This window comes from Phacochoerus africanus, chromosome 15 (assembly GCF_016906955.1).
Source record: "Phacochoerus africanus isolate WHEZ1 chromosome 15, ROS_Pafr_v1, whole genome shotgun sequence".
NCBI classification, from domain to species: domain Eukaryota; kingdom Metazoa; phylum Chordata; class Mammalia; order Artiodactyla; family Suidae; genus Phacochoerus; species Phacochoerus africanus.
In genome coordinates this window covers 24560423-24586048 of record NC_062558.1, presented here as the reverse complement: position 1 = coordinate 24586048, position 25626 = coordinate 24560423, and the positions used below count along the sequence as shown (strand labels likewise).

The 25626-nt window shown below is 44.4% G+C and overlaps 1 protein-coding gene across 5 annotated transcripts in view; it reads right to left on the bottom strand.

The window, feature by feature from the left end:
• RIMBP2 (RIMS binding protein 2) overlaps window positions 1–25626 on the bottom strand; it is a 287571-nt gene that overhangs the window by 201761 nt on the left and 60184 nt on the right. For all 5 annotated transcript variants that reach the window (XM_047761597.1, XM_047761601.1, XM_047761596.1 and 2 more), the window contains exon 2: window positions 18784–18918. The gene's annotated coding sequence lies outside the window, so the exon portion shown is untranslated. The remainder of the gene's footprint in view (window positions 1–18783; window positions 18919–25626) is intronic.

The following is a 25626-nucleotide window of genomic DNA, read 5'->3' as shown; positions in this document are numbered from 1 at the left end:
GAAATATTTCTATCTGTAGGAAAGTTGCATTGTCAAGATCCAGGACAAGACAGACACGCTGCTTCGGGAGTCACTGGGAGAACTTATAGGGGGACAGAGGCAGCAGTGCAGGTGGGCTTAGGGCCAGGAAGGAGGATTCAGCCCTGGGGACAAGAGACAGCATTCGCTGTTGCCACCCAGGCTCAGGGGCCAGGGGGCAGCCAAAAATATCCCAGCCTATCCAACCTCCATTGGCCAAACCCAAAGGTTAAGAGAACTACACGCTGGGGACTCCGGGGAATAGGGCAGAATAGGAAGGAGGAGAAGGTGGGTCCAGATGCAACCAGAGGGCACTGGGCACAGAGCCATCCTGTCTAGATACAGAGACGGGGTCCCACAGAGAGAGCCCTCCGCCTTTGCTTCTGATTCTTCCTGCCTGGGATGTGGACGAGCCACCTGAAGGTGCAGCAGCCATGACCATGAATGCAGCGGGGCACAGGGAGGCTTGTGCTTGGAGCCCCAGGGTGGCTGCCTCCACACTTGCCCCATCTCCTCCAGTGTTTTTATTTCTTTGATTATTTGTTTGTTTTCTTTTTAGGGCAGAACCTGAGGTGTCTGGAAGTTCCCAAGCTAGGGGTTGAATTAGAGCTGCAGCTGCCTGCCTACACCACAGCCACAGCAACATGGGATACAAGCTGAATCTGCAACCTACACCACAGCTCAGGACAATGCCAGATCTTAACCCACTGAGTAAGGCCAGGGATCGAAGCTGCATCCTCACGGTTACTAGTCGGGTTCATTACCGCTGAGCCACAGTGGGAACTTCCCAGACAGTACTGAAAGGCTCTGCTGTGATTTGGAGCTGGACCTAACAGCTGCACCAGTTTGCGTCTGAACTTATGACAGCCTTGTCAGTTCGCAGTGTGGCTCCATGTACATCCTCTAATTTGAAGTGAGAAAAACAAATACATGTGCCTTCCCCTTAAATAAAGAGGTAAGTGAGTCACCCCTTAGGAGAAGGATGGGGAGAAGAGTTGGGGTGAGAACGCAGGAGTCTCCTGACTCTAGGTACTCACCAACCCCACTGCCTACTCATCTCTCCTGCTGTCCCAGCCCAGCTCCAGGGCCATGTGGCTCCAGCCAACGCCAGCACATTTCCTTCCTGCCCCTCAGGCTGTCATGACAGCCTTCCCTCCAACTTGGAACCACTCATTTTTGAAGGTCAAGGACTGTTAAGAAGCCCCAAAAGAGGAAAACTCAATGATCAATAAAAATGGGGAGCTAAAAACTAAATGACCAATGTAAACAAACCGATGAAACAATCTACAGTCTAACAGCAGAATGATTCTCATACAGTAGATTTGCAAAAAAAAAAAAAAAATTAAAGAGTGATAATACCCAGTGCTGGTGAGCATAGAAGGAATAGGAAACTATGTATAAATGGTAGGAGGGTCAATTCCTAGAGTCTTTCTTGGAAAAACATCTGTCAGAGGCATAATTTAAAAGAATATAAACATATTCTGACCCATAAATTCCTAGAAATGAATTCCTTAAAATAAAAATTCTAAGAATACATCTATAGGATTTTTATTATAGTACTGTAGAGGCAAAAAATAGAATGTCTTTTAATATAACAGTTGAATAAAATTGTGGTGTATATATGCAATGTCACATTTCAATGATATCTCCATAAAGCTGGGGAAAGAACTTCCCAATTGTGGTGTATCCATATCATGGATTACCATAAAGCAAATTCAAAACAATGAACTAGAAATGTATATATTGGCATGAAAAACATTCATGACACACTTTTTTTTTTTTTGGCTGCACCCAGGGCATATGAAAGTTCCCAGGCCAGGAATTAAACACACACCATAACAGCAACCCACACCACTGCAGTGACTACACTGGATCCTTAACCCATTACACCACAGGAGACCTCCTTTAACACACTTTTGAGTAAAACAAGTTATAGACATAGATACACACATAGGGTCCATCTCTATTTTTAATAAACCAACAAAACCCAAAAAGGTCTAAATATAGGCATACAGGTGTTTACACTTGATTATACAGTGGAGAGAAAGGTGTGGAAGGAGCCATGTTGGTTCCCTGGGCATGGGGAGTGTGATGTAAGAAATCTGGAGGGGAGAGCCAAGGAAAAAACAAACAAACAAACAAACAATAAATATAAGAAGCACGATTTTTCATGAACAGTGACAGACACTGTGGTGACAAGCAAAGGATTCAGATCTCTGCCATCATGACTTTAAGAGCCCACTCCACAAACATTTTGAATTTTGGGGGGGGGGGGTGCCCCAAGGCATATGGTGCTCCCTGGCTAAGGATCAGATCTGAGCTGCAGCTGTGAACCAAGCCGCAGCCCAGTGCTCCCAAGACCCTGCAGATCCTGTTGTGCCACAGGAGCTCCAACATATTGAATTTTTTAGAGATCAGTGCTCTGGGTCCAAGAGCAAAGGATGTCTGCTGTTACAGACTGTGACATTCTGCCTGCACATGCCTCCCAGGACAGGAGGGGAGCTGTCCAAGGTATCGTGTTCCACACCACGACATCTGAAGAGAACCACACACACACACTTTCTCTCTGTCTCTGGCTACCCCCTTCTCTTCCTCTGCCCATTCCCTCTTCCTCTCTCTCCCTCCTCCTCCTCTCCCACCCTCACCTCTCCACACCCTCATCTGTTCTCTCCCACCTCTCTCCCTCTTTCCCTCTCTCTTCCTTCTTCTGTTCCCCTCCTTCTTCTTTTCTCTCTCCCTCTCCAGCTTTGTCTCCCTCCCTTCACTGCCTCCTCTGGCTCTCGCCATCTTCGGGAGGGCTCAGGGCTCAGACTCCTGCAGAATCTGAGTGACAACCACAACAGCATTTACTGAGTGACCCCTCTGGTCCTCAAACCTGTCTGCAAGACGGGTGTTGTTGTTAAACCCACTCGACATCCAAGGAAACTGAGGAACAGAAGAAAAAAAAAACCTGGACCAATTAATACCTGTCTACTAAGCTCCTACTACGCACCTGGCATGATTCCAGGCAGGAGCAAACTAGACAGAGGTTAAGGAACTCCCTGCCCCATATCATACAGGGCAGAGCCTGTGGCTGCGGGAAGCTGTGAATGTCCCAGGACCTGGGCCCTTTCCTCTTGCATCTCTGTGAAGCAGCAAGCAAGGAGCTTGATGGGGCAGGAAACAGGACCAAAAGGAGGAGAAACAAAGAAAGGACAGCTTGCTTTTCCAGCACAAAAGCCACAGAGAGCTTGGCCAAAGCTCACTCCAGCAGTACTCTCCCCTTGAATGGACCACTGGTCCCCATACCTGGTATTTTCCACCAGCCTGAAGCTAGGGTGTTGGGACCCCACTCATTCTCACAAATCCACTTCGTCCCACCACTGAGATGCTGCCATCTCCCATTTTTCTAGAGCCTCCAACCTCTTATCTCACAGCCAATGGTTCTGAGCCCTTTCTGTGAGCCAGGCCTACCACTGAGACCTTACCAGTTTTTGTTCTGTTTAATCCTCACAAACAGCTCCTCTGAGATTAATGCAAAAGCTCCCATTCCAGTTAAACACACAGTGATGAGAATGTTTAGGGAAATCAGAGGATATGCCCACATCTGATAGCTGGTAGGTGATGTAACCAGGATTTAAACTCAGGTCTGTCTGGGTGAATGATTAAGAAGGTGTGGTACATCTATTCAATGGAATACTACTCAGTCATAAAAAATGAAATAATGTCATTTGCAGCAACATGGATGCAACTAGAGATTCTCATACTAAGTGAAATCATAGAAAGACAAATACCATATGACATCACTTATACATGGAATCTAAAATAGTACACAAATGAACCTATCTACTAAACAGAAATAGACTCACTGACATAGAGAACAGACTTGTGGTTGCCAAGAGGGTGGGGGAGGGAGTGGGATGGACAGGGAGTTTGGGGTGAGTAGATGCAAACTATTACATTTAGAATGGATAAGCAATGAGTGTCCTACTGCGCAGCACAGGGAACTATATACAATCGCTTGGGATAGAACATGATGGAAAATAATATGGGAAAAGAAATGAATACATATGTATAACTGGGTTACTTAGCTACATAGCAGAAATTGACAGAATATTGTAAATCAACTATACTTTATTTTTTAAATAAATAAATAAAAATAAACAAACTCAGGTCTGTCTCCATCTAAATGGCATGTCTCTTTTCCCTAGACTACATTTCTTTTCCTGTAGCAAACACTGCCTTAGGGCATGAGCTGGGAGCTCCATAAAAGCTCTGGTCACAGTGTCACTAAGCATATACCAGTTGCATCTCTAGGCAGAAATAACAAATAGATTTCATCTCACATCAGCTTCCTTTAATGCCTGTATTTAATGGCACTGAGAAGATTTTAGAGGCTGTAACCAGGCTCAGTAGGAAAGAACATCATGGAGAATCAGCAGTGTGTGCTGTGAGCAAGAGATGGAGGAGGGTCGTATGTTTTGATTAGGATAATTTAGGTTCCAAAGAGCCAGAGCAAGGGCTTCAGGCAGGGCTGGACCTAGTAACTCAGATGATATTGCTCAATTTCTTTCTAGGGTCTAGGCTGCCTTTCTTGGGGTTGGCTTCAATACCTGACTCTGATTCCAAGCTAGGTGCTAATAGGTCCAGGTATTTTAAGCTTTCTTATCCACAGCTGGCAGGAAAGGGAGAATATCTTTAAGACAACATGGCAACCACATTCCCCAGACACTCTGATTGGACGAGCTGAGGCCAAGATATGGATCTGAAGGTGGCCCAAGAGACAGAAGGTACCAACAGCTGGCCAAGGTCACATGCTCTACCCCTAGAGTGGAGGGTACAGTCAGCTTCCTCTGAGCCTTGTGAATCTAGAAACTAGAGGGAGTGATGGGAAGGGAGATGGAGGTAGAGAGACAATCAACAAACCTTCACTATGCCATGTGTATGACATCACTCCCCTGGAGGAAGGCTTGTTCCTCCATCCTAGAGAACACAGGTGTGAGCGGGAATACCTCCTCTCCTGTCTGCACGAAATGCAAACCCAGAAGACTCCTTCTCCCCCTCCAGTTACATGCTCTTTACTTCCACATTTGCCACCTCTGCAGAGATAAAGGAAGGCCCTGCTAATGTCCCTCCAATAATTGACCTCTGTGTTACTCCTTAGACCAGGAATGGGACCATGGAATGAGATGAAACACCCTATAATATAACCAGCTTCCATCCATTTCCTTAAAAGGGTAATTACCATGTATAACACTTTAACCCCATTTTCTCTAAGAAGGACTTTTTGGGTTGACCTAATTAAACTAGGAGTGAATGTAATTAAGGGGAAGCATATGATGACGTAGGAGGCACAAAAGATTATTTAGACAGTATATTAAACCCTGTCACTGATACAGTTATGGACAAACACACTGCTAGTTCTGGCCTTGGACGACATCATTAACACTCATTTGCAAAATTGCTCTGGGCTCCATGGAGCTTCTTATGAGAGTTACACTTCCTGAATATCTTAGCGCTCTTAAAAAAAAAAAAAGCAGAATCTGCACATCCGTTGATTCACGCAAATGTTTCTAACCATTGGATACCATCTTCAAGTTGCCCAGACAACTAAACTATTCCTGGTCTGTCAAAGTCATTTAATTCATGTACTTCCTGTTAATGCAGAACTTGGGTCCATCCGCAGGCCTCCGAGGACAGAAGGCACTTGGCTGTGACTGTCAGAGCATAGATACTCAAGCTCAGTGCTAAAAGGGCCAGGAGTCCGCTGCTTCCTTTACTGAGCCTCCAGCAGAAACAAGAGCCAGCCCACCTCCCCGGAAAGGGAGGTGGCAGGAGGCTTACCCTCCATCTCCACTGAGGTGTCATCAGCCTGGCTTTGGAACATGATGAAGTTGCCGCCTCTTTGAAACCAGGAGGCCCCCCCCCACAATTTGTGACTCAGGACACATCCCCATTGATATGATTGCCAGGAGAGGACAGAAAGAATTTCCCATGGATTTTACTGAAAAGAGTCACCTTGATCTTTGATCTTTGATCTTTCATCTGCTTTCCAATCCACCAGATCTCATACAGGATGGTCCTTCATGGTACCCAGGGGGTCTTCAGATATAGATCAGGCAGGTATTTCATTACTCATAGAGTGTATAAATCATGGAATCATCAGCAATTTAATATTCTCTCAGCATTTTTTTTCCAACAAGAAAGGCTACGTTTGTTGCCAGATTTTATACTCTAAAATACTTTGGACACTCCTTTTTGGAGGAAGTGTGAGCTGACATCAGGTTTTAACCCTCAGGAAGTCCCCAGAATCTAGCTGTTGTTTTCCTCGTATTTATTCCTTGTATTTGACTATTTTTACCTCTGTTTCTAGCAAATTTTCCACTTTAGATTAAGTGATTATAAAGTTTGTGGGGGTTTTTTTGGTTTTGTTTTTTATCTTTTTTAGGACCGCACCCACAGCAAATGGAGGTTCCCAGGCTAGGGGTGGAATCGAAGCTGTAACTGCTAGCCTACATCACAGCCACAGCAATGCCAGATCTGAGCCACATCTGCAACCTGCACCACAGCTCACGGCAATGCCAGATCCTTAACCCACCGAGCAAGGCCAGAGCTCGAACATGTGTCCTCATGGATACTAGTCAGATTCATTTCTGCTAAGCCACGACAGACCTTTTTTTTCTTTTTAGGGATGCACCTGTAGCATATGGAAGTTCCCAAGCTAGGGGTCAAATCAGAGCTGTAACTGCAGGCCTACATCACAGCCACAGTAACTCAGGATCCCAGCTGCATCTGTGACCTACCCCACAGCTCAGAGCAACGCTGGATCCTTAACCCACTGAGCAAGGCCAGGGATCGAACCCACATCCTCATGGATACTACTCAGGTTTCAGGTTTTTAATCTGCTCAGCCACAATGGGAACTCCTAAAGCGTTTTTAAAAATTTAGTTATACATACATTGATTTAAAGGAACATAATAGTATTATAGTGATAGTAATGTTACCAAGCAGATGGGCAAAAATCAGGAAGGTGGTGATTCTCACAGATAAATATTTATGAAACAAATAAACAGTTATCTATCTTCCAAAGCCATAGGGTTCCAATCCCCTGGTCTAATGCCCCATAAGGTTCGCCTTTCACTTTTTTCCTGTGCTGGCTGGCATGGCTAGTTACCACTTTCATGAACCCACATTATTGTCTCACAACATCAGATTCATTGAGCAGCTAGTTCATGTCTTATTCATTCCTAAATCTTCCATAGCACGCAGAGCAGAAGCACGGAGCTCATGGCAATGCCGGATCCTTATTCATCCAGTGGTCGAGGCCAGGGATCGAACCTGCATCCTCATGGGATACTAGTCAGGTTCATTTCCGCTGAGCCACAACGGGAACTCCTAGTGTTCTGTTATTTTTAACAAAACACGCTGTAACTGAAACTGGTATGGAATCTCCCAAATTATGATCTCATGAGGGTAGGATGGTCTCCCCAAAGGAGGACAGTTTCCTGGGCAAAGTGACCAGAGATTCTTCCCTCTCCTCTTGGTAAAGACAAAGATCAGGTCCTCTTCCTTTAGTTTTTTCTTCCTCCTTCAACTTTCCCAGCAGAGGACTGCTCAGCAGGTGGGGAAAGATTCCTGCTTTGTCATTGAAATGGGCTGTGTGGCCTTCTTTCTACCTGCTCCTGGGGGGGCCTTGAACTTTTTCTTGCTGCGTAGCCACATTGGAACAATCATCCTGCCGGCTGATGGAATTTAAAAAAAAGAGTCAGGCAAAATGCCTTCTTCAAAAGCGTTGAGATGGAAATATTTTTTTTCCCTAGCTTTGTAATGTAAATAACCTTGAAGTCAAAATTCCAGCAACAGAAAGCAAATGTACCATTGCACATGAAAAGGATGGGAAAGAGATCCTAGTCATATTCAATTGTACAGTGATCTTGCTTGTAATAGGAGCCACGAGGGAAAGGGAGGAAGAAGGGAGACAGGGAAAGAAAGAAGGAAGGAGGAAAGGAAGAGAGAAAGAGTCTGAACCTCCACGCTGGACTTTCATCAGAGGTGAGGCTTAAAAACCAGAATTAACACATTTCTTGCTCTTGAAGTTTTTTTTTTTTAATTTTAGTTTTTTTGTTTTTTGGGTTTTTGTTTTGTTTGTTTTGTTTTGTTTTGTTTTGTTTTTTGTCTTTTGTCTTTTTAGGGCCGCACGCAAGGCATACAGAAGTTTCCAGGCTAGGGGTCTAATCAGAGCTGCTGGCCTACACCACAGCCACAGCAATGCAAGATCCAAGCTGCACCTGTGACCTACACCACAGCTCATGGCAACATTCACCCCACTGAGTGAGGCCAGAGATCAAACCCACAATCTCATTATTCCTAGTCGGATTCGTGTCTGCTGTGCCATGACAAGAACTCTGCTTTTTTTTTTTTTCCTATTTTTTAAAATTACTCAGAAATTACCTTTGATTTATGGCACCAAATTGGTAAAACTGGAAAAAAAAATATGCTTTTCCAATATGTTAGTATTCATTCACTCATTTAATGATTCATTCAATCATCCAATCAATTAGTCAACAAATAGATGTGCTTACTATGTGTCAGGGAAAACATTCTGGGTGCTGGGAAAACCGAATAAATAAGGCAAATCCCCTGCCCTGGTGAAGTCTCTATTATAGTAGGTCACACAGACCACAGGCACCCAAACAAATAAATGTGGTTTCAGGGAGCATGGAGTCCTATGGAATAAAATAAGTGTTTCACAAAACCTATCATCACAGCACATTATGGAGCATTTTGTACCCTCATTACTTCCAAGACTGAAATAATGATGACTTTTACCTACCTGGTCATGATGGATTTCTTACCTCCTTGGGAACAGACCCCTCAAGTTCAAAGAAACCTAAAATTCCCCAGTTTACAGAGTGGAGCTTTTGTACATGCATTACCAGCACCCATCAAATAGGGAACTCAATCAAGTCAGGATTTTAGAAGCCACAGTTCTGGACGAACTGCCTAGAAGATTTTTAATGTGAACAGCCTCTACTTTCCCTAGTCATTGACTTCATCCATGGCCTTCATCTGACAAAGCCATGTCGTCATGGGAACCAGATCTCGTCCAGGGCCACAGGTTAAAAATTAAGCTCCACCTGTGGCCATGTTCCCTTATCAATCTCCTCTCGGAAAGCCCTTTCATTTGAACCAGGCAGCTGGCTGCTCTCTGTTGATAGCATCTGCCAGTGGCAAAGGCTCTGTTCCCTGGTTACTAATTGGTGATGGGGACAAGCCCTGGCTGGACAGCAGGTCAAAAATGCCTGTAGGCTGGGCATGGCGACTGGGACAGCGTAAGTGAGGAGGTGGCAGCAGCCGGATCCCTGGCCCTTTGAACTGAGGAGCCAACACAAGGCACAGGAGACAGAACCCTCCCCCTAGGAGGCTCCTGGAGGTGTTGGGAACCCCAACATACCGGACACAGCAGCATTTCCCCGGGATGTGCCACCAACACTATGATTTGATGCAAGAAAAGAGAGACAAAGGGGCATCTGGATCTGAAGAGCAACAGGACGTAAAGGACACTAGGAGGCTGTGCTCACCTTTCTTCCCGCCAAAGCATCTGGCTTTGCTTTGAATGTGGTCTGGTGAGAACCAGTGACAGGGCTAGAAAGAGACCCAGGTCAGCCTGATTAAGCAGGCAGTCCTTATAAATCTGAATAAAGATTATTCCGACATTTATTTGTCAGTCTGAATTTAAATCTCAAACAGACACCCAAACACAAAACCAATGGCTGCAGCAGATCTATCCTGGGATCCCTCCCAGGGGAAGCATCCTGAGGGGCCTTCCATTCATATCCACTCCCTGGCTCTCCAGGCCTCTCCTTCCCATCTTTTCTTCTAGAAAATGATTCTTCTTGAGATCACCAGAGTTAGGTTCTGCTGTTTGCATCTGCAGGGCTGCCAAAAAAAAAAAAAAGGTACCACAAACTTCGTGGCTAAAACAAGAGTCCCCCAGTTCTGGAGGTTGAAATCCAAGATTAAGATGCCCGGCAGGGGGTGGCTCCTTCTGAGGCATGAGAGGGGATCTGTCTCTGCCCCTCCCCAGGTCTCGGTGGTCCATTGGCAGCGTTCCTCAACTCGTAGACACATCACCCCATCTCTGCCTCAGCTGCACATGCCCTTTTCCAGTGTGCGTGTTTGTGTCCAAACTTTCCCTTTTATAGGGACACCAGGGCCCACCCTAATGACCTCCTTTTGATCAATTACCTCCACAAAGACCATCTTCATATCATACTGGTGAAGTAAGTCAGAAAGAGAGGACAAATACCATATGACATCATTTCTATGTGAAATCTAAAACATGGCACAAATGAACCCATCTACATAACAGAAACAGACTCATAGACATGGAGAACAGACTTGTGGTTGCCGAGGGGGGAGAAGCGAAGGAGTGGGAGGGACTGGAGCTTAGGGTTAGTAGATGCACATTTTGTATTTTAAATGGATAAGCAATGAGGTCCTACTGTATAGCACAGGGAACTCTATCCCATCTCCTGGGATATATATGTATAACTGAGTCACTTTGCTGTACAGCAGAAATTGGCACCATATTGTAAATCAACTAGACTTTAATAGAAAGGAAAGAAAGAAGGAAGGAATGGGAAGGAAGGAAGGGGAATGAAAGAAGGGAGGGAGAAACAAGGAAAGAAGGGAGGGAGGAAGGAATGGAGGGAGGAAGAGAGAAGGAAGGAAGAAAAAAAGATCCAATTTTCAAATAAAGTCACATTTTCAGGTACTGGGGGGGGGGTCAGACCTCTAACATTCTAGGGGAAATACAATTCAACTCATAACAGATCTCTAAGTGATCCAGAGTGGACCACCCATCTAGCCATGGAGAGCATGTGGAAACCTACAAACTAGGATCCCATTGTGTTAGCAATGGGTAGGCGAGCAATGTGCTCTGAGATCTGGCTGGATAGAGAGGCCTGCAAATTCAAAAGTACACCTCTGTAAAGAAGAAGAGGTGGTCTTTCAGCAAAGGATGAGTGAATTTTTTTTTTTTTCTTACCCCAGTTGCTTGAAAAGCATGGTCACTCTTACATGGGGAATAAACTCAGCTGAACCTGAAAACTCTTGATCCTGAGCACAAGGCTTCAGGAAATGGCTTCTAAAAGAAGGGTGTTAAGATGGTAGAATTTGGGTGGATCCTCTCCATGAGTGAAAAGTATGGAGCCCAAGAACTGAGAGCACAAAGTTCTGTTGCCTTTTGAGCCTAATTGTAGAGATGTCAAGTCAATGGGGAGATAGCACCATGTCTGAGAACCCTAAGTGCATGGTTAAGGGACACAGATTAAAAGAGGAAATGGACTCAGAAACCCCAAATCCTGTCAGAGCTTGGGATCAAGCTGTTCCTGAAGTCAGAATATGCTCTCTTCATGTACAAGAGTCACTTAACTCCCATTTTTGCTTAAGCTAGTTTGCACTGGTTTTCTGTCATCTGCAAGCTAAAGAGCCCTGACAAACACAACAGCATAGTGCAGATGGGGGCCCCAAAGATTCTTCTGAGTACAGCCACACCAGCAGCCTCTTTTGTCTTAGTTCAGGACAAATGAAAGCTCCATTCCAAGGTCTGGGTTTGCCAAGAGACCGGAGTGAAATGGACTCACGCCCTCAAGACCCATATGCCACAGCTGAGAGTCGGTTTCTCAGCAGTTTCTGAAGCCCTTGCCAACATTTGCATTCTTTTTTGCTTTTTACTCCCTTGCCATTACTGCCCTAGGTCCCATCGTGGTGGAGCTGGCACACGAGCATCACACGCACTTCCTGGCAGACCCAGGACAGCACTAATGATCATTTGACTGTAATTAGCATTAAGAGTTCAATATCAACAGAGCCCATTCCATTTTGACTTTTCTGCTTTGAAAAAATAAATAAATAAAATGGAATTTAAAATACATAATTGCTTTAGTCATGAAGAGTAACAACATTAAGACCTGTTTTAACTGGACATTTCCGCACAAATACCATTATGCCCAGACAGTCTGTCTTGCGGCCCCAACCAAAGGTAAGACCCCAGAACCTAGTCTAACCATAGTCTGCAGTTTGGTCCTAGAGCACAGGTTGCCTCTCCAACGTTGGAGGAAACTGGATTTCCCCAAACATCCCCAGTTTTGCCATTTCTATGTACATCTAGTAACTTCTCCTTTTCCTTCAATGAGCCTGTGTGTCTTATGGACACAAAGATATTGGAAATGGAAATTTCATCTCCTTGTGGGAGTTTCCGTTGTGGTTCAGCAGGTTAAGAACCTGACTAGTATCCATGAGGATGTGGGTTCAATCCCTGGCCTCGCTCAGTGGGTTATGGATCCAGCATTGCCGCAAGCTGCAGTGTATATTGCAGATGCGGCTTGGTTCCGGTGTTGCTGTGGCTGTGGCATAGTCTTCAGCTGCAGCTCTAACTCAGCCCCTAGCTTAGGAACTTCCATATGCCACAGGTGTGGCCCTTAAAAAAAATCCTTGTGTTTTAATTTGCCTTTCCTTGATGATTAATGATGCTGAGCATCCCTCCACTTGCCTGTTGGCCACCTGTAGGTCTTTTTTGGAAAAAAAATGTTAGGTCCTCTGCCTATTTTTCAACCAGGTTGTCTGGGTTTTGTTGTTGTTGTTGTTGTTGTTGTTGTTAGGCTGCACGAATTCTTTATATATTTTGCATATTAATCCTTATCAGATAAATGGTTCACAAATACATGCTCTCATTCAGCAAGCTGCCTTTTCAGATTTATGATAGTTTCCCTGACTGCAAAGAGGCTTCTTGGTTTGATGATGTCCTATTTGTTTATCTGGGATCTTGTCGCCCTTGCCTGGGCAGTCAGAAGCACAAAAACATCACTAAGACTGATGAAAGTGAGGGCACCACCTGTGTTTTCTTCTAGGCATTTCATAGTTTCAGGTGTTACATTTAGGTCTTTAATCCATTTTGAGGTAATGTTTATGTGTAGTGGTCTAGTTTCGTTCCTTTTTTTTTTTTTTTTTTTTTTTTTAAAGCTGCACCTGCAGTTTATGGAAGTTACCAGGCCAGGGGTTGAATCAGAGCTGCAGCTGCTGGCCTATGCCACAGCCACAGCAACACCAAGTCCAAGCCGCATCTGCAACCTATGCTTCAGCTTGTGGCAATGCTGGATCCTTAAGCCACTGAGCTAGACCAGGTATTAAACCCAAACCTTCACAGAGACAACATTGACCTTCTGAGCCACAACGGGAACTCCTAGTTTCATTATTTGCCTGTGGCTGTCCAGTTTCATGCCTGTCCAAATGGCTATCATCAAAGAGACCAGAAATAACAAATGTTGGAGAGAATGTAGAGAAAAGGGAACCAATGTTGGTGGGAATGTAAACTGGTGCAGCCACTATGGAAAACAGTATGGAAGCTCCTCAAAAAGTTAAGAATAGAACTATCCTGTGATCCAGCTATTCCACTTCTAGGTATTTCTCCAAAGAACACAAAAACAGTAATCTAAAAAGATAACATGCTCCCCAAACACTCACAGCAGCACTCTATCTCTCTCTCTTTTTTTTTTTTTTTTTTTTTTTAGGGCAGCACCCATGGCATAGGGAGGTTCCCAGGCTAGGGACTGAATTAGAGCTGTAGCCTCTGGCCTACACCACAGCCACAGCAATGCCAGATCTGAGTCACATCTGCAAACTACACCATAGCTCATGGCAATGCCAGATCCTTAGCCCACTGAGCAAGGCCAGGGATCAAACCTGCCTCCTCATAGATGCTAGTCACATTTGTTTCCGCTGAGCCACGATGGGAACTCCCATAGCAGCACTCTTCACAATAGCCAAGATATGGAAACAACCTAAGTGTCTGTCAACAGATGAATAGATTAAGATAGCAGTGTATGTATATATACATAGAATACTACTCAGCCATAAAAAAGGAACAAAATCCTGACATTTTTGACAACATGGATAGACCTTGGGGGCATTATGCTAAGTGAAATAAGTCAGATGGAGAAAGACAAATACCATATGATTTCGCTCATGCATGGAATCTAAAGACAAAACAAATAAAACAAAAATAAACTCATACATACAGTGATCAGATTAGGAGTTACCAAAGGGGAATGAGGTTGGGGGGAAGGTGAAGGGTCAAAGCATATGATGAAGGACCGTAACTAGACTCACGGTGGTGGCCAATCTGTCGTGCATACAGATGCCAAATTATAATGCTGTGCCCCTGAAACTTATATAATGAAACAAATTGAAAATGTCTTGATCTACATAGGGAGAGAATCTGAAAGAGAATGGATGAGTGTACATGCATAACTGAATCACTTTGCTGTACAGCAGAAATTACTACAACATTGTAAATCAACTCTACTTCAATAACACTTTGAAAAATGAAATAGAAAAAAAATGTGTTGGTTGACCAGGAAATAAACTAGTAAAGGTGAAATGTATTTTATCATTAAAAATAAAACAATTTTCTTTTTCTTTCGAGGACTGCACCTGCAGCATGTGGAAGTTCCCATGCAAGGGGTCAAATAGGAGCTGCAGCCACAGGCCTATGCCACAGCCGTAGCCACACCAAATCTGACCACATATGAGACCCACACTGCAGGTTGTGGCACTGCCTGATCCTTAATGCCCTGAGGGAGGCAAGGGATCAAACCCACATCCTCACAGACACTTCTGTCAGGTTCTAAACCCACTGAGCCACAATGGAAACTCCAAGATTTATTTCTTGAAAAAAGAGAAACTTTGTATTACTACTATGAAACGTATTACTGTTGCTAGTTATAATTTTTTAATAAAGAATTTTTTTTCTAGTAACTACATTACTGTATCCAGGCTTTGTTGACCATAGATGTCTATTTGGTTCCCTGTAGAACACTCTGGAAATACTGGGTTGGTCAATAGATTTTGGCTATGCCTTCCCCAGGCTGACAGTCACAAAATCCTCCACAGAGGCAGAGAAGACAAAATTTCCCTCTCTCCAACTGTATGCAGAGTTGGATGCAATCTGTGTTCCAAGAGCTCATGGAATTGAGTACTTAGTTCTTTGGGGCCAACCCCAGGAGGCAGGAACAATACAACTTATCTAAGAGGGGGAGTGAAAAACAGATGTTGTGGTCAAAGTGCCAATGGACCAATGGGTCCATTTCCTTCCAGGGTCAACCATCTCCGGTTTCAGCAAATATTGACTGAGCAGCTATTATGTACAAAGTCAGGCTGTTAGACATATCTCTCTCTCTCTTTCTCTCTCTCTCTCTCTCACACACACACACAAAAACACAAATACATAGGAAAAGGTCCAGAAGGACCAAACCAATAAGAGTGGTGAATGTGTAAAAGGGAGATAGTCAAAGACCCTTGAGATTTTACAAACTGAATATATCCATTTCCTTCCTGAGTCATGAAAAATGAACTTTATAAATTGCAGAGAAGTATTTGTCTGTACTTGGGGACACATACATAAAAAATATATGCACACACACACACACACACACACACACACACACCTTTTTTTGGCCGCCCCATGGCATATGGAATTCCTGGGCCAGGGATCAGATCCGAGCCACAGTTGTGAGCTACACTGCAGCTTTGACAACACCAGATCTTTAACCCACTGTGCCGGGCTGGGGATTGAACCTGTGTCCCAGCACTCCAGAAACACCATCCATCCCATTGTGCCACAGTGGGAATGCCTACTCATCCTACTGTATATGCATAGGCATCTATATATGTTTGTGTATATATTTTTTACACATGGAAGAGGGTCTGAAAATCCTGAAAGGAAACATCCAACGGAGAGCTGTGATTATTGATGGGGATCAAGGATGGGAAAGTTATACAGGATGTAGCACTTGGAACTATGCCTAGTCACTTATGATTTTCATTCTTTATACACCTAAGATATGACTTCAAGGGGCATCTGCTGCCCCTGAAATCTGACAAACGAAAATGATTTTAAAGATGTTTCCACATATTCACATATTCAACTCTGTGAAAGTGTTGTGGGTGACATTTCTTCAACTTGGGTCTAGGAATAGACATTTTAATGTTTTGTTTACACAGAGGGGCCCTGGCCCCTATTTAAAAGAATGGATACAATCCTATTAAGAATAATGATCTTGGCTGGCTTACATATATGCTGCCCTTGGGGAGCTTAAACCTTAGTGATCACCAAGGTGTGTTTCAGGCAATTTTATTTTTTATTTATTTATTATTATTATTTTTTAATGGCCACAGCAGTGGCGGCATATGAAAGTTCCTAAGCCAGGGACTGAATCCAAGCCACAGCTGTGACCTGTGCCACAGCTGTGGCAACACAAGGTCCTTATTAACCCACTGCACTGGGACAGGGATCAAAACCCACACCTCCCCCCAAAGCAACCTGAGCCTCTACACAGTCAGATCCTTAACCCACTGTGCCAGAGCAGGAACTCCTGCTTAAGGCAATTTTAATTTCCTCCACACTGAAGGTCCACTCAAGAGCCTCCTCTTCTGAGTCAAATATGCAGCCCCCTCTGAGACTCACTGGCTAGACCTCTTATTTTTGAGAAGTCATGAGGATCTATTTTCTAATCACTTCCCCTTCGTGGTGAAATAATTGAAACATTCCATTCCCTTCCAAAGTGAGAACAAGAGCTAAATTTAAATGCAATAGCTTAATGATGCATCTGCGATTCCAAGCAGCCAACAATCTATCAAACAAAAAAAAAGATCAGCCCATTCCAAATATAGGATAGAGTTGCACACATGCATATCACCCCTCTCTGTAGCTTTCAACCCCAGGACGACCAAAATTTTTTTTAAAAAATCAAGTAATCAGCTCCCGAAATAACCTCTTGTTACGTCTAAGAGAACAGAGCAAGTTCTGGGTCCTCTAGGCCATGTAGAATAAATGAACTCAAAAAAATTATACACAAATAATAACCCACATCACTCAATGGAGACATATACTCTTTGATAGTGTTCTTAATGACACAATTTGTCTGTGGAAGGCAGGCAAATAAATACTTATTATTATACTTGATATCCACTGAAGAAATGCATACTATGAGACTGATGAGGATGAAAGATTAAGGGTTTGGAACATTATCCACGCATCTCCCCACCTCCAAGGACCCTGCCTTTACTAATTAAATGATGAGGGGAATTGGGCTCTACAGTGATGGGAAACAGACGGTTAGTGTAAATCCTGTATCTTAAACAGCTAAGTTTCATATACACTTTTTCTACCTCCTGGCATGGAAAATGAACACATAAAATAGAAATCACAGGACTGGGTGTGAATTTAAGTTTAAAGAACACATACTAGCTGGGCCCATTCCCACCACCACCATCACCACCACCCCATCATCACCATCACCCACACCATCATCAATATCACCACCATCACCACCACCCCATCATCACCATCACCCACACCATCATCAATATCACCACCATCACCACCATGCCCACCACCATCATCACCACCACCACCTCCCTCATCAGTACCGCCATCACCATTGCCAATACCACCATCACCACCACCAATACCACCATCACCACCACCAACACCATCATCACCATCATCACCATCCCCTCTAACTCTACCATATCCACCACCGCCACCTCCATCATCACCGCTACCCTCACCATCATGTTTACTGGAGTCTAAAATTCCGACCCCTTTGTTTCTATCAGGGACAACCCCCAATGCCAAGCCCAGGCAGGAGCACCAAAGGTTCAGCAGTCCACCTTCCTCTTCATGCTCAAGATGCTTGACTAACAACCATAGCAACGAGCACCCATCCAGCCACTTGCCTCATGCAAACCTTTGGCAGAAATAAGTAGCTATTATTCCTAGCCCCTCAAATCATCTCGTAATCACCCTGTATGAATTACTGCCCTGGGTTCAGGCCAAACCTCCATCCAGGAACCCTCAAACTGAACACCATGAAGGAATAAAGGAATGATCGAACTAGCCCATATTTCTCTCCTGAACTCTAGACCTGGCCATCTAACTGCTGATTTCCTCCCCCAGCCCCCTGTGTTTAGGTGTTACTCAAACTCAAAAAAGAATTTCAGTCCCAAATTGAAGCTGAATCTTCCCCACAAATCTAATTCTCTTGCAACCTTTCTCATCATAGGAAGTGGCACTTCCCTCTCCATTATGTTGTCCATGCCAAGATCTGGAGAGTCATGCTTAAGACCCTTCTCACCCCTCCTCCACTCTGATCCATCACAACTGGCAGGTACTACTGCCCAAGTTCATCTAGTATCTCTCCAATGGCCTTCATATCTACCACTAATACCCTGATCCAAACCACCATGACCTCTCATTAGACTACACGGTGGCCTTCTAACTCTCCTTGCTCCCACACCTGTCTCCACTCAGAAATTGGAGTGATGTTTTTAGGAGGCAAATTTTGATCACATGTCATTTTCCTACATAAAACTGGTCACTACTGGTAGCTATTGCTCTTAAGACTTAAAATCCATATTTTAACACAACCTCTGAGGTCCTGAAAGAGTTACTCCTCTCCATCTCTTCCCCATGTGTCCAGACATGCCCTTTTCATGCATCAAACTCTTTCTTGCCTCTGGACCTCTGCACTGCCATGACCTCCATGACACCACTATTTCCATGAGGGTACAGATATCATTGGCTTTGGTCACCGTTCTGACTTCCCCAACTAGCTGATGTGCAGTTGGCTCTGATAAACTTGTCTTGAATAGACCCTTAAACAATGAGAGAATGACTGGATACAGGGGATAGAGCCTCAGATGGAAGAAAGGACCACTCACTACAAAATTCCACTGCTGGGTTCCTGGACTCAGGACACGAAGTGGGAAATTTCCAAGCAGATCTTCCAAAGGTTGGATCCGATCAAATGTGTCTTCTGGACCCACAGGCTTCAGGTCTGATGGGACATTTCTAAACTGTAGAAAGAAGCATATAATCTTTAATCACAAAAAAAGAACAGCTTGAAAGCTGGGTTTTCTGCCTCCTTTCACTTTCCTCTGTGCCTAAGATGCAGGCCATGCCAGGGAATCTGCTCCCATAGCCCTGAGGGCTAAGTAAGTGACATACTGGGACTTAACTCATGGTGTTCCCAGCCTGACACTTTCCCTTCCTTTCACCTAAATGTCTTGATGTAGAACAATGCAGAAATATGCACACACCCTGACAGAAAGTTTTCATGATTCTCTGAGTAAAATTTCACGTTGCCGAATATGACAAGAGAAATTGTGTGTATGTTGGTGGGGGTAATTATCCCTCTTTGTACAATTGTGATATGCCAGTGGCTGATGACAAGAGGGACAGAGCAGAGATCACAAGTCAACATCCGGGCTCACTCTATACATTTCCTTAATTACTTCAATATGACTGAGGCTAGTAGATTATGCCAAGTGTTACCATAGGTCAAAGTAATTAATAAAAATCAATATAAAACAGAGGAGCATGTTGCATGTAACAAACTCTTGGGGAAATTCCCATCTTGCTGCCAAATATTCAGCCAAAAAAAACAGAAATTCCCATATTTCAGCAGACCTTCAGGTTGACATAAACCATCAAAACATATGGAGTTCTTTTACTTCTCTTATTTTAAAGAAAATGTCTTGAGGAGTTCCCATTGTGACTCAGAGGTAATGAACCCGACTAGTAACCATGAGAATGTGGGTTCAATCCCTGGCCTCATTCAGTGGGTTAAGGATCTGGCATTGCCATGAGCTGAGGTGTAGGTCACAGATGCACCTTGGATCCTGCTTTGCTGTGGCTGTGGGATAGCCTAGCAGCTGTAGTTCTGATTTGACCCCTAGCCTGGGAACTTCCATATGGCACCAGTGCGGCCCTAGAAAAAGCAAAAAGAAAATGTCTTTAAACGTCTTAGAATCACAGAACAAGACGATACGAAGAATTATGTTAGGTTTCGTCCAAAAGCTCAAGTGTCTGGGATTCAAAAATGGTTCCACTCGCACAGGTGAGTGGAAGAACCAACACAAAACTGGGCTTTCACCTGAAATTTGGAACTGAAAAAACAGCCTGCATGACCAAAACATAAATAAGACTGTGTGCTTTCAGGACCCCCTTCCAGTCTGACAGCAGAGGCCGGAACATGCATGAGTAATCTGAATTCAAGCTAGACTTTAATAAGATTTAGAATGATGTGCAAAGGAGAAATGAGGGGACGATGTCTAGACAGGAGATTGGAGGTTACTTCCTGGAGATAGTTAATGGCAGAGCTCAGGACACAGAGGCAGTAGGAACAGCTCACAGTTGCGGAGCGCCATATTTAAAAAAAGAGAGAAATTAACAGAGGGTGCCTGTGGAGACCCCACCCCAGCCCCGATGCATGACATAGGTAATTCAGCATTTTCCCACACCACCCTCAAACCAAGTAGGTGACTGGAAACATTATTGTGGTAGAAAACAAACATTCGAGAGCTAAGACCACCCCCCATATGGTGACATTGGGAATGTCCACAATAAGATGTTCCATTCCCTGCAATTACCCTGGAGTGAGCCCACCACTGACAAACCCCACTGACATCCACTAAGCTTTCAAGATCTTGAGCCAAAACCAGCCAACTCAGCCATGAAAACACAGGGTAGTCTCTCCTCGCAGTCAAATGGGCCAAATGGAAAGTGAATCAAATCCCAGAGACCTTGCTGAGGGTCCCACCAGTGGAAGCACAACATCTGTGCTGCCCAACCCCCTTTCATGCAAATCCCCTGGAGACCTTCCAGTCACCCCACTTCCTGCGGCATCCCTCTAAGGGAAATGGCTAAGGATGACATAAAGCACAAGAAAACAGGAAACCATGATAACTTGCAAGATGTGCAAATATGTCCCTATTCAATATCAGAGGAAGAAAAATAAGTAGGACAAAAATTCCTAGCCTCTCAATGCATTTAGTGAATTTGGCAGGGGAGCTCTCTGCATAGATTAAGCAAATTCACCTCTTCTCTTCCTTTATCCTTCTGGGCTCTGGGCTTCTGCATCTTTAACCACCTTCCAAGCTCTGCTCTCTGCCCCTATTCCCCAGCCCATTCCTAACAGGGGTTAAGTGGGTATAATATCTCTCCGTCTCACCATGCTGACTGGGGAGCTTGCTAATGATTATAAAGCATGAAAAACTCCTCTATATGCTTACATGTGAAGTATGATTATTATTAATTCAAAAAGTGGCCCAGCCAGATAATGCCTTTGAGGGGATGTGCGTAACCAACCCTAATGAGTCTGAAGTAAAATTGCATGTACAGCCCGACTCTCGCTTCATACAAAGTTTTAATTAACAGAGCTATTTGGGCAGATAGGGAAAGAAAAGCCATGATTTATTAATGCACAGTTTATGGCAGCTATCAAATGTCAAGCAACAGAAAACACTGCCCACCTGCTCTGCCCTGGAAACGTGTTCATCACAGAGTACAGAATAAATCCTTCTGCCCACAAGGGAAAACCCAATTCTAGCTATTTAATGTTCAGAACACACTTTATCCATCTCATCTGTTCATTTACTTCAAGAACAAATAAATAGGAGGAAAAAAAGAGAAAGAGAGAATAGGGAGTTCCCGCTGTGGCACAATGGGATCAGTTGTGTCTCTGGAGCACTGGTTCGATCCCTGGTCCAGCACAGTGGGTTAAGGATCTGGCATTGTCACAGCTGTAGTGGAGGTCACAACTGTGGCTTGGATCTGTTCCCTGGTCTAGGAACTCCATATGCCACGGGGCAGCCAAAAAAAAAAAAAGAGAGAGAGAGAGAGAATAGAACCTTCTGGTCTAGAACTCGTCAGTCTTACAGACTTACAGACAGCACAAGCTTCCGGATGTTTACATACTATCTCAATAAATATTGTACTTACATGACATAAAAATGCTACAAGAACATTAACTCATTCTATCTGTTACCTAAAACCATTATGGTGTTAAACTCAGTCTCAGGAGCTGGGCTTCAAGAATTGGCAGATGCTGTCCCCAAATGGAATTCAAAACAGGTACAAATGTCCACCGGAGACCTCACAACTTGAAAAGTGCTGTTTATAACACCGATTATGTGATGCTTACATGAGCGGGGCTAAATGGTTTCAAACAGAGCAGAGATTTCCTGAGAGAGTAAGGCTGCATCGACAAAAAATGAATGCTCAACTCGGCAGCAAGTTAAACTGCCACCTTTCATCCCAAGGGACAGCATACCGTGCGTGTCTTCTCCCAATTTACCCACTGAACCGATCTTTGGTGCAGAGGACCCTTCCCACCCTGCAGCTGGCCCAGGGACATATTAGGAAGTAAATGCATGCCAGGTAGCAACGGTGATTCAAGCCACAAGAACGACCCAAAGGCTTTGAAATCAGGAATGATCACCAACACTGAGGCTGCAAAAATCCCTCTGCCTGGGTGTCAGCACAGACCGGCAGTTCTCCAGTCTTGAGCCAGCCCTATCCAGGAGGTCGATTTTCTTGCCTCTGTGTCTAAGCCTCTGTGTCTAAGCCACATCTCATGAACCCATGAGACTCTTCTCCATCCCCCAAAGAGGATACTTACGAGATCCTGGGCATCACACGGACCAGCCTGACGCCCCCGCCCCTAGCCAGCACCGGCTTCCTGTCCCCCGTGGACACCAGCTCCTCTGAGCCTCCGATGTTTGTGCTCAGCATCAAACTGGAAGTCTATTTACTTATTCATGGACTGCCCGAGCCGGCCAGGAACTGCTTTGTGTCAGCTGAATAGGACAGTAATTCAATCTCCAAATGGGAACTGCTCGGCACATGGCATGTCTGTCATAATGAGTCACAAAGATAAAAAGAACACGGCTTTTTGGAGCCATGGGTGGAACGTGTGTTTTGACAATGACAAGCATTATGGGGACACCACTTTTTCTTCCTCCACCACTCCCCTCCAAAATGCATCCTCCTTGAGATGCAAGACAGGGAGGGAACTACAAGTAGGGATCGGGTCCTTGGGAGGGGGACGAGAAGTGTGTACATTCATTTGAGAGAGAGAGAAGGTGGAAATGTTTGGGAATAGGCAAGAAAAACTGAAAGGGTGATGAAGCCAGAGGAAAAAGAGTTTATCTATGTCAAAGTTTTCCATGATGGATGCTTTACATGCATTTCTTTAGTACTAGTGGGATCTCCAGCACCCAGAGATAACGGCATTAACTAAGTCATAAGATTCAGAGAACGGCCTGGCATTTAGGGCAGAGAAGACCCAAGTCAGATGATAGCATGAACAACTCCTAGTTCCCAGAGAGTCACAGCTGGGGGGGGGGGGGGCGGGGGTTCACCTCTTAATTCTCACTCCCACTATTCTTCTTGCCTCCTGGTAATTTTTTTCTTTCTTTCTTTCTTTTTTTTTTTTTTCTTTTTAGGGCCTCACCTGCTGCATTTGGAAGTTGCCAGGCTAGGAGTCGAATCAGAGCTGCAACTGCACCATAGCCACAGCAACTTGGGATCCAAGTCTTGTCTGCAACCAACTGCAGCTTGTGGAAATGCTGGATCCTTAACCCAATGAGTAAGGCCAGGGATTGAACCCACATCCTTGCAGATACTAGTCGGGTTCTTAACTTGCTGAGCCACAGTGGGAATTCCAGCTATTGGTAATTTTTACTTGAGAATTTAAAACTTGAATTTTGTCTGATTTCTTTGCTTCGGGCACTTGAAGCCCTAATACCATCACTGCCCCCTTTCTCCTCTCTCCCACCCCCTCTATAAGCCCTTTCCTCTACTCATTTCCTTACCCACATAGCTTGGACTCTGCCTTCAAAACCACCCTCTGGCAGAGTGTTCATTGTGGCTCAGGGGGGTTAAGAACCCGGCAGAGTATCCATGAGGATGTGGGTTCAATCCCTGGCCTTGTTCAGTGGTTTAAAGATCTGGTGTTGCCACAGCAGTGTCATGGGTTGCAGCTGCAGCTCTGATTCGACTCCTAGCCCAAAACCTCCATATGCCGAAGGTGCAGTCATAAAAAGAAGGAAAAAAAAAACTACCCTCTTGCCAAAGTATCCTAAGCTTTTTTTCCCACTATTCTTCAGTTATCACCCTGGCGACACCCCAACAACAGATTAACCAACTGGTTTAACCAACAGCCCACCTTCTCTAGACCTACTGCACAGGCTGCTAATGACCACTGTAGAAAACTCAAAACCCAGGGAGGCCCAGGCCCCAACTTACCTCTGTCCCCCCATGGACCATAACCTCCTTGGGGGTAGGAAGTATGCATATCATGTTCTGTGTGCTGCTCTAGGCATCCCACAGTGTCTGGCCAAAGAAGGTACTCAAACATTTGTTGAAATACCAACTGAATGAAGTCTTCAATTTCAGTGTTGTCTTGAAGTACGTATCAGTCAGAATGGGCTAGGTGATGCTGTGGTAACAAATAGCCCTCAAATATCAGTGGCTTCAAATGCCAGAGGTTTAGTTCTCACTCGTGCTTTACGTCTATGGAGGGTCAGCTACTACTCTGCCCCACTTAGTCCTTATTCCGGGCCCAGACTGATGAATCAAGAAACAGAAAATCAAAAACAGGAAAGTATTTATAGTGGCATAAATGAGAGATTCCATACTCCATAGCCATTGGATTTCTGCCCTGAAATGTTTTGCTGAACTGAATCGTCACATTTTTACCCCCCTATTCCCTTCCTGTCTTCAGGTCTTGGCTCAGACACCACCCTTCCACAGAGACTGTCCCCTGATCATCCAGTCACATAGCAGCTATGCCCCCAACATCACCATTTTAAATTGTTTATCTTCTGTGGACCCATGAGAAGGTCAGGTCTCCGAGATCAGAGACCTTATTCACTTCTCTCTGCACTGTGTTCCCCTGAGGCCAGTGCCTAGCACCTAATAAATGCAGAATAGCCCTATTACTGAATAAAAGGATGAATGGATAAAATAGCAGATTACACTGGAGAAAGCACAATATTTGAGTGTGGTTATAAAATTAGTGAGTTCATGAAGCAGTCTCATTAAAGTGTAAGTCATATAATGTACTAAGAGTAGCTGAATTAGAACAGAAGATTGGAGCCACATAGAAAGATTCCTGGAATTAATGAAGATGGAAGATTTGTCAAAGTATTCCCTGCACTGTTTGCTGTGAGAACAAGACTTACAGGACCAAATCAGAACCAACCCTAATAAATAACAGAATGAGATGGAGCTATAGATGCTTGGTGTCAAGAGTTCCTACTGTGGCTTAGGGGGTTAAGAATCTGACTGCAACAATTCAGGTCTCCGCAGGTACCCAGGTTCTGTCCCCAGCCTCACACAGTGGATTAAAGGATCCCACGTTGCCACAGCTGTGGCTCTGATTCAATCTCTGGCCTTCATTCAGTCCCTGGCCTAGGAACTTCCAGAGGTCACAGGTGCAGTATCCAGTCTCTTGGGATAGACCATGATGGAATATAATATGAGAAAAAGAATATGTGTGTGTGTGTGTGTGTGTGTGTCACGTTGCTTACAGCAGAAATTGACACCACACTGTAAATCAACTATACTCTAATAAAAATTTTTTTAAATAAATAGGTAAATAATAAAAGGAAGAAGCAGCTTGGTGTAAATATCCTTTAGCTGCTCATGTATGTTTTCTTTTTTGTTATTCATCCAGCAACCTTCCCAACCTACACTTGGATGTCTTAGTGTACAGCTCA